The 11,548-nt window shown below is 49.9% G+C and overlaps 1 protein-coding gene across 2 annotated transcripts in view; it reads right to left on the bottom strand.

Moving 5' to 3' along the window:
* The window catches only part of ABHD6 (abhydrolase domain containing 6), a 111,019-nt gene extending 102,284 nt beyond the window's left edge, over positions 1-8,735 (bottom strand). The window contains exons 1-2 of one of the 2 annotated variants that reach the window (XM_029241781.1): positions 8,534-8,735; positions 7,873-8,086 (exon numbers count right to left, since the gene is read on the bottom strand). The gene's annotated coding sequence lies outside the window, so the exon portion shown is untranslated. Of the gene's footprint in view, positions 1-7,872; positions 8,087-8,533 lie in introns of those variants that run through there. The other variant, XM_029241782.1, reaches the window with a different exon arrangement.
* Positions 8,736-11,548: the final 2,813 nt, after the last annotated feature.

Here is an 11,548-nt window from a genome sequence, read left to right as displayed (position 1 = left end):
CACGCAGGCTTTCTCTAGCTGCAGAGAGCAGGGGCTACTCTTCTTTGTGGTGCGCGGGCTTCACATTGCGGGGGCTTCTCTTGCTGCGGAGCATGGGCTCTAGGTGCACGGGTTTCCGTAGTTGTGGCGCACGGGCTTAGCTGCTTCGTGGCATGTGGGATCTTCCCGGACCAGGGCTCGAACCCGTGTCCCCTGCATTGGCAGGCGGATTCTTAACCACTATGTCACCAGGGAGGTCTTCCATTTCTTTATCATTCAACACAGCAAGTATTTTGGCAAGTCTTGAGAAATGGAGATGCCTCTATTTCCAGTCTTTGCTATTTTCTCGTCTTCATCAACATTCCTTTCCTGCCTCAAACAAACATGCCCCCCAGTGCCCTTCATCCTGTCCCTGTGAATCAGTGGCGCGGGTGGGAAGGAGAGAAGGGAGCTTCTCCAGGTCAGCGACCCTGGCTCCCATCTCTCCCTCGGACTGAAGAAGGCAAGTATAAAGGGCAGTTGCCAAACCGGGAGAGGAAAGAGTGACAAACTGGGGGCCACATCCCTCTTCCCTCCCAGAAGGAGAAAAAGCACCCAGCCCAGGGATGTGTGGGTGAGAGAGGGTCACACCTGTGTCAGCCACCTAGGACCCCTCTCGGGGCTTCCACCCAAATAGTCCTGAAGGCAGAGGCCACACTGAGGAGCCAGTATTCCACGTCACTAACCCACAGGTCACATCTTGAAGGAGGAGTGGGTAACCGCGGTCCCACAGGATGCTGGTAGCAGTGTGTTCAAGCTTTAGGATTCAGGGAAACTACTGAAATTAAGTAAATCTAAAGGAATTTCAAGGAAACAAGGATGCGCACACATACACACTCAATCCTTCTGGGAAAATGGGTTGGGAAACAGTGAGGGCTCTGCATGCAACACTAGCTGAATGACTGCTTGGTTCCCCAGGCTTCATGGGGCCAAGGGCAAAGGGGGCGGCCCTAGTCCAAGCCACTGACTCTTGTTTGATGACATCACAGCCTCCTTACTGGTCCCACCACCTCCCACTACAATCTGCTCTCCTCCCACAAGCAGGGTGTGCTCCCTAAAATGCAAATCTCATCCTATCTCTCCCCTGCCTTAAACCCTCAATGGCTCCCCATTTCTCTCCGGATAAAGACCCAAGTCCTCATCATGGTCCACAAAGCTCTGTGGTTCTTGGCTTTCACTTACCTTTCCAGCTCCATTTTCAACCATGTACATTCTGTAGCCACATCACTTTGTTCCTCTGTTCTTCAGGCTCTCCCCAGCCTCTGGGCCTCTTCACGTGCTGTTTCCCTCCTCCTGCATCACTCTTCTGCCCCTTTAGTTAGCAAACTTCTCATTCCTCAAAACTCAACTTAAAACTCACTAAATCAGAGACGCCTCCCCTGATCAGCTCTCCCCAGTCTACTCTGGGACCCTCATTTACATCTTCCCACAGTGCCCTGTGTGTCCCCTTCCTAACCCTCATCACATGTGTAATCACCTGTCCAATGTCTGTTTCCCATCCCCAACCTACTACCTCTATGAGAGCAGAGCTATGTCTTCTTAGTCACTGCTCAATAAATTTTTGTCAGGTTAATTAAACTCAGGGGGCACAACTGTGCCATCTTGGAGTAAAAAGCAATAGCCTTTACACAGTTATCCTTTAAAAAAAATTATTTTGAGCAAAAGATAGTAAACATTGGGTAGTAGAATTGTTGTAATTTTTCTTTTAGAAATCCTTCCGGATGGAAATACCTAATTTGCAAAGTCAGGGAATGATTTTTGCTGGTTCAAACTGGGGATTTAAAAAAATAACAGTACCCTCTAGTGTACTGTAGTTTCTCAAAGAACACCTGAAGGATATAAACTAGAATGACAGGAATTCCCAGGTGGTCCAATGGTTAGGACTCTGTGCTTGCACTACCACGGCCCTGCGGCCGAACTAAGAACACGCAAGCCTGCGTGGCGTGGCCAAAAAAGTAATAAAATAAAATAGGGGGACTTCCCTGGTGGTGCAGTGGTTAAGAATCCGCCTGCTAATGCAGGGGACACGGGTTCGAGCCCTAGTCCAGGGAGATCCCACATCCCATGGAGCAACAAAGCCCGTGCACCACAACTACTGAGCCTGTGCTCTAGAGTCCCCGAGCCTCAACTACTGAACCCGCGTGCCACAACCACTGAAGCCCGTGCACCTAGAGCCCGTGGTCAGCAACAAGAAGCCACTGCAATGAGAAGCCTGCGCACCACAACCAAGAGTAGCCCCCGCTCGCCGCAACTAGAGAAAGCCTGCGCACAGAAATGAAGACCCAATGCAGTCAAAAAACAAACAAAAAACTAAACTTAAAACAGGAAGGGCTTCCCTGGTGGTGCAGTGGTTAAGAATCCGCCTGCCAGTGCAGGGGACATGGGTTTGAGCCGTGGTCCGGGAAGATCCCACGTGCCGTGGAGCAACTAAGCCCGTGCACCACAACTACTGAGCCTGCATGCCACAAATACTGCGCCTGCACTCTAGAGCCCACGTGCCACAACTACTGAAGCCTGTGCACCTAGAGCCCGATCTCCGCAACAAGAGGAGCCACCGCAATGAGAAGCCCACACACCACAACAGAGTAGCCCCCGCTTGCCACGACTAGAGAAAGCCCGCACAAAGCAACACGCAGCAAAAAATAAACAAACAAACAAATGAATAAAAAATAAAACAGGATGGCACCAGAGACACAAGAACTAAAACCTTAAAATCCAGCTAAAGGTAAACCTCACTGTGGCTCCTTGAACTTGCCCTCCACCCTCCTACCTCAGGTATTTGCAGTGCGGTGCCTTCTGCCTAAACTGCCCTCCCCTCTTTGCCCCTCTAACCTGTGAACACATTGTCCCTCTCTTTGTGGGTCTAGGGCTAACACAGCCTCCAAAACTCCATGCAAACGTTCCTTCTCTAAGATGAACGCTCCGGTTTCTCTCGCCTACACGCACACGCACGCATGCCCGCCCCTTACCCGAGGGTCAGCCCACCTGGCGTATAGTCCCCAGCTGGCCCAGGTTTCCACTGATTGTTAACAAGCCCGTGTTCCTACCTCCTATGAGTTCCCTGATGGCAGGAGAAAATGTGTTAATTTGCAAAAAGTCCTTCTGCTGACCGTCTCTTCTCTAGGAAACTCTTTTACTTTCCCCATCAAATACCCTGGAAGTTTTATTTTATTTTTCCAACTTACTTATTTTCAGATTCCTGCTTGAGTTACTTTAATAGTTTCATAGAGGTTAAGCTGAAGATGACTTTAAAGATGGTAGTAATAATAACAATGACAGCAGCTGCCATTTGCTAAAGCTTGCTCTGGGCCAGGCTGTGTTTTAAGAAGAAATGGTATACACTATCTACTAAATACCAACAATAGCACTAAAAAGGTGGGCTCTGTTGTCATCTCCATTTTAGAAATGAGGGAACTCAGGCCCAGAGAAGTTAAACAACTTGCCCATGGTCACACAGCTTGTGAGTAGTGGAGGTGGCACCTCGCTCCATGAGGCAGAGTAGGCGCAGGGCCTAGGGCCACAACACTTTTAGGGGCCACGGAAATGTTTTAATTTCTTTCAGGATAAGAAGGAAAAAAAATAAAAATTTAGGTTGAAGACAAAGTTTTAGTATACAATATTAACATAACTGTCTTTATACCAGTGTTGTTGTAAAATATAATTTTTACTATTTTTTTATGGAAGAAGGGATTCGTGAAGGCAAAAGTGCACTAGGACCCACAAAAGTCATAATGTGGCCCTGGTGGAGTCAGAAGTCAAATCAAGTCAGTATGCCCCCAAAGTTAATGTTTTCACTAGTCTAGTGTAACCCCATATTACAGGTGAGGAAATTGAGATCCAAGGCCACACAACAAATGCATGGCAGAGCCAAGCCGAAAATGCAGGTTTCCAGTGGTCCAACCATGGTACCCTGTGGTCCAACACCACCACCTAGTGGTCTTGCCGGGAACTTCGCTTTAGTCAAAGGATGAACCTAGAGAGAGGGCACAGGTCCAGATATCCCAAGGAAGCAGCTACCCGCCTGCCCTTGGACTCCATACTTAGCAGTGGGGAAGCCAGGCCAAGGCACCAACTCCACATGCTCTCTTTAGGTTGTCATCAGAATTCACACATCCCCCCTACACACACACACACACACAAAGGCACCCCTCTCCCAGGGCAACAGAGCTATCCCTCCGAGTTAGGTTGTAACTAGGTTGTAAAACACCTAGATTGGCCCTGTGCAATAGGAATAGCATGTGAGCCAATTTGTAATTTGAAATTTTCTAGTAGCCACATTAAAAAAGCTAAACGAGGGAATCTCCTGGCAGTCCAGTGGTTAGGACTTGACGGTTTCACTGCCGTGGCCCACGTTCAGCAAGCCGTGTGGCACGGCCAAAAAAATAATTAATTAATTAAAAAGCAACAAGTAAAACTAATTTTAATAATGTATTTTATTTAACATAGGGGGTCAGCACACTACAGGCAATGGGTCAAATCTAGCCCACCACCTGTGGGGTTTTTTTTGTTTTTTTTTGCGGTACACGGGCCTCTCACCGCTGTGGCCTCTCACGCCGCGGAGCACAGGCTCCGGATGCGCAGGCCCAGCGGCCATGGCTCACAGGCCCAGCCGCTCCGCGGCACGTGGCATCCTCCTGGACCGGGGCACGAACCCGTGTCCCCTAGCATCGGCAGGCGGACTCTCAACCACTGCGTCACCAGGGAAGCCCCCACCACCTGTTTTTTTAAATGAAGTTTTATTGGAACATATCCACACCCATTTGTTTATGTACCAGCCACGGCTGCTTTTACACTGCAACAGCAGAGTTGAGTATTTGCTTATTTGAGACTGGATGGCCCACAAAGCTGAAAATACCCACTACCTAGTCCTTTACAGAGAAAGTTTGTCGATTCTTGATTTAACCCAATATATCCAAGTTTGGTCATTTCAACATGTGATTCAATATAAAAATTATTAATGAGCTATTTTACATTTTTTATTATACTAAATTTCTGAAACCCGGTGTGTCTTTTATACTTACAGCACATCTCTATTTGGATGAGACACATTTCAAATGCTCAGTGGATACATGTAGCTCATGACTATGGAACTGGACAGTGTGGGTTTAGAATAAGGCCCTGCATGTGGCAAATATCATAGAGGTGCTCACTAAATACGTAAATAAATAAATTCTGCAGAAGTATTAAGCCCTAACAACCTGGAACATCCATTGCTTGTTATGAATCAACCCTTTTCCCATGCTTCTAGAATGGTGCTAGCAATGTGCTATCATCCTTGGGAGAACTGAAAACATCATCACCCAAATCATGTTCCAAAAGACTTAATTTATTTGCAAAATCCCAGCTGTGAAAAGCTGCCCTGGTAGCAGCCTGTCCTCTTCTAAGCAGCTTTGCAGCCTTGCTGCTGATAGAGATAATCATAATAACAACTAATATAATTCACATATATAGAGCCAGCCATTTGCTAGGCATTTTCTGAGCATCGTTTCATTTAATGACAGAAATAATGGTGATTCCCTCAGGAGGCATACCCTGACACCCCATGCTGGCTTAGGCGTCCCCTCTGCGCTCCAAAGGTGCCCGTCTTCCCCCATCACAGCCCTTCTCACTCTGTGCCATGAGCTCCAAGAAGATTTGTCCCCTCTGCCCCAGGGACCCAGCCTAGACCTGGCCCCTGGGAGCTATCAGATCAAGGTTTGTTGCATTCAGTCAAATGACCCCAAAGAACCCAGTGGGCTATCTGGTTGATTACATTCGGCAGGTATTTGTCAAGCACCTGCCTCTAGGGTGCAAGGCTGCAGTGCAAGTCCCCCAGGATCACATGCACACCAGCCTTGTTCACGCTCTCTGCCCCTTGCTCTTTCCCACTCAAGAACTTTCCCAAAGTTGATAAGGGAAACGCAGGCAACTTAGTTCAATTTGCTGTTTTAAAACTACTAGCTCCTTTGTGGAGTTTCAGGCTAAGGGGAAAACTTGGAGAGACCTGGAAAGTTCCTCTGGGGGTGGTCCTCACAGAGCTGTTGGTTTGCCTCGTTCTTTCTTTGGCCAGACTGAGGGGCTGCTCTTTGAACGAGTGGAGTAGGAGGGTACCACAGTGCCCTGATTAAGCAGGGTGGGCCCGTGAGCATTTTGGTTTCACAAAGGGCTGTGCGCAGGGCTGAGACAGGCTGGGACCTGGGGCCCTTTGCTGCAGTGCTGCAGTGCTTGCACCTGGACACAACCTCTCCTCCAGCAACAAAGTACAAAGAAACTGAATGCGACTAAAATAGCTGCGTGCATGCACAGTTGGGGCAAATTCTGGGCCCAAAAGATACAAAAGACCAAAAACCCCAACTCCCACTTTTGAAGAGCCTGGAGCAAATGTAGGGTGTCAGGAGCAAAAGCAGGGTACTGCATATGCCCCCTGCACACAATAGCACCTAAGGGGTGGGCCAACCACCTAAGCCACCCCTCCCGCTCGACCCCCCGGACACACCCCTACCCTCACCCCATATAAGGAACAAGCTCGCCCCTGCCTCAGGGAGTGAGCCAGCAGGCAAGGAACATGTTGTTTGCTCTCACTCCCCCGCTGCAGCAGGTGCCCCAATAAAGCCTTGCCTGAATTTCTTGTCTGGACTCTGATCAACTTCTATCGATTAAGGGGGCCAAGAACCCTGGTTGGTAACAGGGTGAATCCTTGGGTTCCCTCCATGCCAGAGGCCTTGTAAGCAATGAGATGCTGTGTGCACCAATGCTGGGTAGGATGCCAGCCACAAACATTTGACATGTCTGGGATTCTGGGAGGGAATCCAAGGAAAGAGGAAGGTCCTTCAAGATGGCCCCAGTAACCAAGGTTTAGCTATCAGAAGGGAGGGGTTATGAGCTGAACTGTGTCCCCTCAAAAAAAATACGCTGACGTTCTAACCACCAGTACCTCAGAATGTGACCTTATTTGGAAATAGGGTTATAGTAGATGTAATTAGCTAAAATGAGGACATACTGGAGTAGGGTAAGCCCCTAATCCGATATGACTGGTGTCCTTATAAGAAGATGGCCACATAGGCTTCCCTGGTGGCACAGTGGTTAAGAATCCACCTGCCAATGCAGGGGACACGGGTTCAAGCCCTGGTCCGGGAAGATCCCACATGCCGCAGATGAACTAAGCCTGTGCGCCACAACTACTGAGCCTGTGCTCTAGAGCCCGCGAGCCACAACTACTGAGCCCACACACCATAACTACTAAAGCCCACGCACCTAGATCCCGTGCTACACAACAAGAGAAGCCACCACAATAAGAAGCCTACGCACCACAACAAAGAGCAGCCCCCGCTCGCCACAACTAGAGAAAGCCCGCGCGCAGCAATGAAGACCCAACGCAGCCAAAAATAAATAAATAAAATAAATAAATTAAAAAAAAAAAAAAGATGGCCACATGAAGACAGAGACACAGGGGCCATGTGATGACCAAGACAGAGACTGAGTTAGGCAGCTGCAAGCCAGGGAATGCCAAGGATTGCCAGCAAACTTCCAGGAGCCAGGAAGAGGCCAGGAAGGGTTTCCCTGCAGGTTTCAGAGGCAGCATGATTTTTAGGCTTCTAATTTTCAGATCTGTGAGACAAATTTTTGTTATTTTAAGTCACCCAGTTTGTGGTCCTTTGTTATGGGAGTCCTAGCAAACTCATACAGGAAGGGACTTGTGAGTTTAGGGTGGTGGCCAAGCTCAAATCCACCCCTAGAGCAGCCGCAGGGCACATCGGGCTCTGTGGCAGAGATGGGCTAGATGTTTGGGGACCCTTTCCCTTCTTCTTCCTGGCCACCTGGTCACATAGCACTCCCAGCCTTCTCACATCTAGAAGTCATGTGATTTGTTCTCACCAATAGGATGTGTCAGCTCCAGGCCAAGGTGGTCAAGGGTGGGCATGTTCTCTCCAGGCCCTCTGTCTCTCCTCCCTCATCCCGCAGCTGGGTGTAGAGGACTCAGGGAAGGACTCTGAGGCCCTAGGAGATGGCACAGCCACCAGATGGGAGAAGCCTGCGTCCCCAGATCAGCATGTGGCAGGTGGCCTGCTGAACACCAGATTGCACTGTGCTGTAAAAAATACATTTATTTTTTTTAGTACGTTTGAGCAACTGGGATTTAGGGGCTGTTTGTTATAGCAGTGAGGCAACCCTGACCTGTGCAGGTTCTTGGAGGTGTGAGAAGCAGAAAGTAAACTTGGAAACGACTTCCTCCCTAAACTCTGGGATACCCTGGGATTGAGCAGTTCTGCTATGGGTCCCTTCAACAGGATGTAGAGAGTAAGGACAGGGAGATATTCCCCTCCTCTCCCCTTAGTACCTTAAGAACTTAGAGATGCCCCTCCCCTGCCCCAGGTCTGCTGCTGGAGCACTTGGAGGTTCCATTGCTTCCCCCAGGAGAGTGACCTGTGCTGGTGATGGTGATGGCAGGGGCGAGGAGCTCTGCAAGGAGCTGAGGTCCCTGAGGGCAGACAAGAGGCAGCAGGCGGGCCCCCCTGAATCCCAGACATGTGCCCACCTTAGAGTAGGACTCGTGCCTCTCCCCGCTTGGCAGAGCTGAACAGAACGCGGGGAGGGTGGGGCTGGCAATGTCTCTGCTCTTCAGGGTCCAGACAGACCACAGGAAAAGGAAGGAGCAGCTTCTGAACCCCCAGCAAATTCACATCCGCTGGTCTGTTCGCCGTGGGACATGGAGGATGCTACTTTTGATGTAAAAGCTCTTTGTGATGGGCTGGAACCTGGCATAAGCAGGAGCCCTGGTGTCCTTCATGGATTCCCCTGCAACACAACAAGGGCCCGGTGCTGGGGCCACCACTCCTCCTGCCAGCCCACCTCTAGCCCAACACAACACAATGCCACAGCTGCTCCAGCTGCTAGAACAGTGAAATCCTTCTGCGCAGTTAGCAACAGCGCTGCCCCTTGTGCCCCTTGACTCCTACCCTAGGCCCTCCATTCCTTCTTAGGATCCAGTAACTAAAGGGTATGCCTGGCAAAGCATGGGCATCTTGAGACACTGCTTTGGCTCCATGGCCAGGACCTGCCCTGATTGGTGGCACGCAAGTTATGCTAATTGTTAACTATTTCGATCCCATCCCAACCCCAACCTCACTTACCCCTCATCACATTTCTCCCCTTGTCTAGTGATTCCCCAGCCATCCCAATGCTCCATGGTAAACACCTCCAGGGTCCTGCCCAAGGCTGAACTAGCTTCCCAAATGCCCGTTGGCTGCAAATCCTCCCTGTTGAATTAATAATAATAATGATAGTACCAGTTACCATTTCTTGAGCATTTACTATGTGCCAGGCACCAGACTGGTGTTTTCTATGTGTAAAAGGCACTTGGGGCTGACCTAGCTGGGGCCCAGAAAATGCCTTCAACCCCTCTTCTGTGGATATTTGCACCCACTGGGAAGACACAGCTCCTGTCTGTATCTGTTTGGGGAGGGGAGAAGTGGTCAGCGGAAGGTTTGTCATCTGTTCCCCAGCTGGCTTCTGAACCAGTTGGGTTAGGGGCATGAGGCCAGATGCTTATAGAATATTCCAGAGATTCTGGGAGCAACTGTGGGTTTAAACAGAACACTATGGGGAAAAACTGAACTTTGCCCTGAACCCAGCACTGCCCTTGTACCCAGGATGCAGCCAGAATCAGCTCCCCTGACTCCAATGCTTGGGTTGCTGGATAAAACATAGGATGCCCAATTACATTTGAATTTCAGATAAACAATGAGTAATTTTTTCAGTATACATACGTCCCATGCCACCTTTGGTACATACTTACACTAAAAGATTACTGTTTATCTGAAATGCAAATGCAACTGGGCATTCTGTATTTTAATTTGCTCCATCTGGCGACCCTATGCCCGGCAGTGGTTTCACAGGCAGTAGGTATGGACCTGTGGGCCGAGCAGGAGAGGAGGGACAGGGAAGCCCCACGTGATGCCTAAACTGAGTCTTGCGCTGTGGACACAGAGAGTCAGGCCCTTCTCGGAAGAATCCGATGGGGGAGATTCGACCTGGGACCCTGCTCAACGTCCCACCCCAGCAGGCCTTCCCTGACTACCCTGTCTACCATAGCAGCCCCTCAGCCTCCATCGCTTTCTCCTGATTTACCTCTTCTTATAGCCTTGATACTCAAGTGTGGTCCAGGGACCAGCAGCATCAGCATCGTCAGGGAGCTTGTTAGAAATGCAGAATCTCACCCCATCCCTGACATCACTGAAGGATCAGAACCTACATTTTAACGCGATCCCCAGGTAATTCCTGTGATGGTAAAGACTGAAAAGTGCAGCTCTGTAGCACGGACCACAGCCTGACACTACTTCATATATCTGTCATCGGCTCTCTGTGAGGGCCCATGTCTGTCTTGCTCTCTGCTATACACCCCAGGACAAAAAGAGGAGCACATATTAGGTGCTCAATAAACATTTGTAATGAATGAATGAATGATGAATGAATGAATGAGTGAATGAACAAATTAACGAACCAGAATTCAAACCCAGCCTGGTAATTTCAACCTGAGTCGCTCTGTGCCTGTTGGTTCACTAACTCATTTGGGGGTAGAGCCGGGATTCAGTGGCTCCAGATCTCCCTCTACTGGCTGTTCTGAACGACAGGATTATATGCTGAATGAATGAATGTGTGTCCTACCCACCTCATGCAGCTTTCTGAGGATAACTCCTGCTCTGGGTGTTTTCCCGCCTGATTTCACCAAAACCCTGTGACAAAGGAAGGGAGGTACTCATTTGTTCCCAGTTTTCAGGTGTGGAAACTGAGGCCCAGAGAAGTTAAGTTTCTTGCTTGAGCTCACACAACATGAAAGTGGCGGAGCCAGGATTTGAACTCACAACCTCTTGATTCCAATTCAAGGCCTCATTCCCTAGTCCATACTCATTTATCCCACAGTGACTGAGTGCCAGCCCCAACCTGGGAGCTGGGAGGGCGTTAATAAAATTAACTAAGAAGCCCTGGAAGCCCAAGGCCTCACCAGGCCAGACGGATCCTCAAGGAGTGGTGATAGTGCTGTGCAGACTCAAAAATTGCAGGAGCACAAAGGTGGGCTCAACTAATCTCCTGGAGGACTCTTGGGAGACTTCCCAGAGGAGGTGACATCTGAAAAGTTAGCCAGCAGAAGATGGGGCAGGAGGAAGATTCTAGGTGGAAAGACCAGAAAGTGCAAAGGCCTGGAGTCCTGCTCAGAGAATAGTGAGCCAGAGGAATATGATGAGGGACGAGGCTGGGCCTGCCTGCAAAGGCCTGGAATGGCAAGAGGGTGGTGGCCCTTACCCACATGCCAGCTGTACTCCCAGGATGGAAACTTCTCCTCCGGCTTCTGCCAATGCCGATCCCGGAGGTAGGAGGCCTGGCCTTGGCCGTCGAGGGAGATGCCTTGGAAGAGCAGCTGCAGGGTGCGGGGGGACCTGCTTCATGCCTAAGCCCCCTGGTTTGGTCTGGCCTGCTAGCCCCCGAGTTGCTCTTCGGGCCTGCCTGACTCTGTCTCCCTTGGGCGGAGGGCCCTGGACACCTACTCCCCTGG

This window comes from Monodon monoceros, unplaced genomic scaffold (genome assembly GCF_005190385.1).
Source record: "Monodon monoceros isolate NGI ecotype Baffin Bay Population unplaced genomic scaffold, NGI_Narwhal_1 Super_Scaffold_3, whole genome shotgun sequence".
NCBI classification, from domain to species: Eukaryota; Metazoa; Chordata; class Mammalia; order Artiodactyla; family Monodontidae; genus Monodon; species Monodon monoceros.
This window is presented reverse-complemented; position numbering and strand designations above follow the sequence as displayed.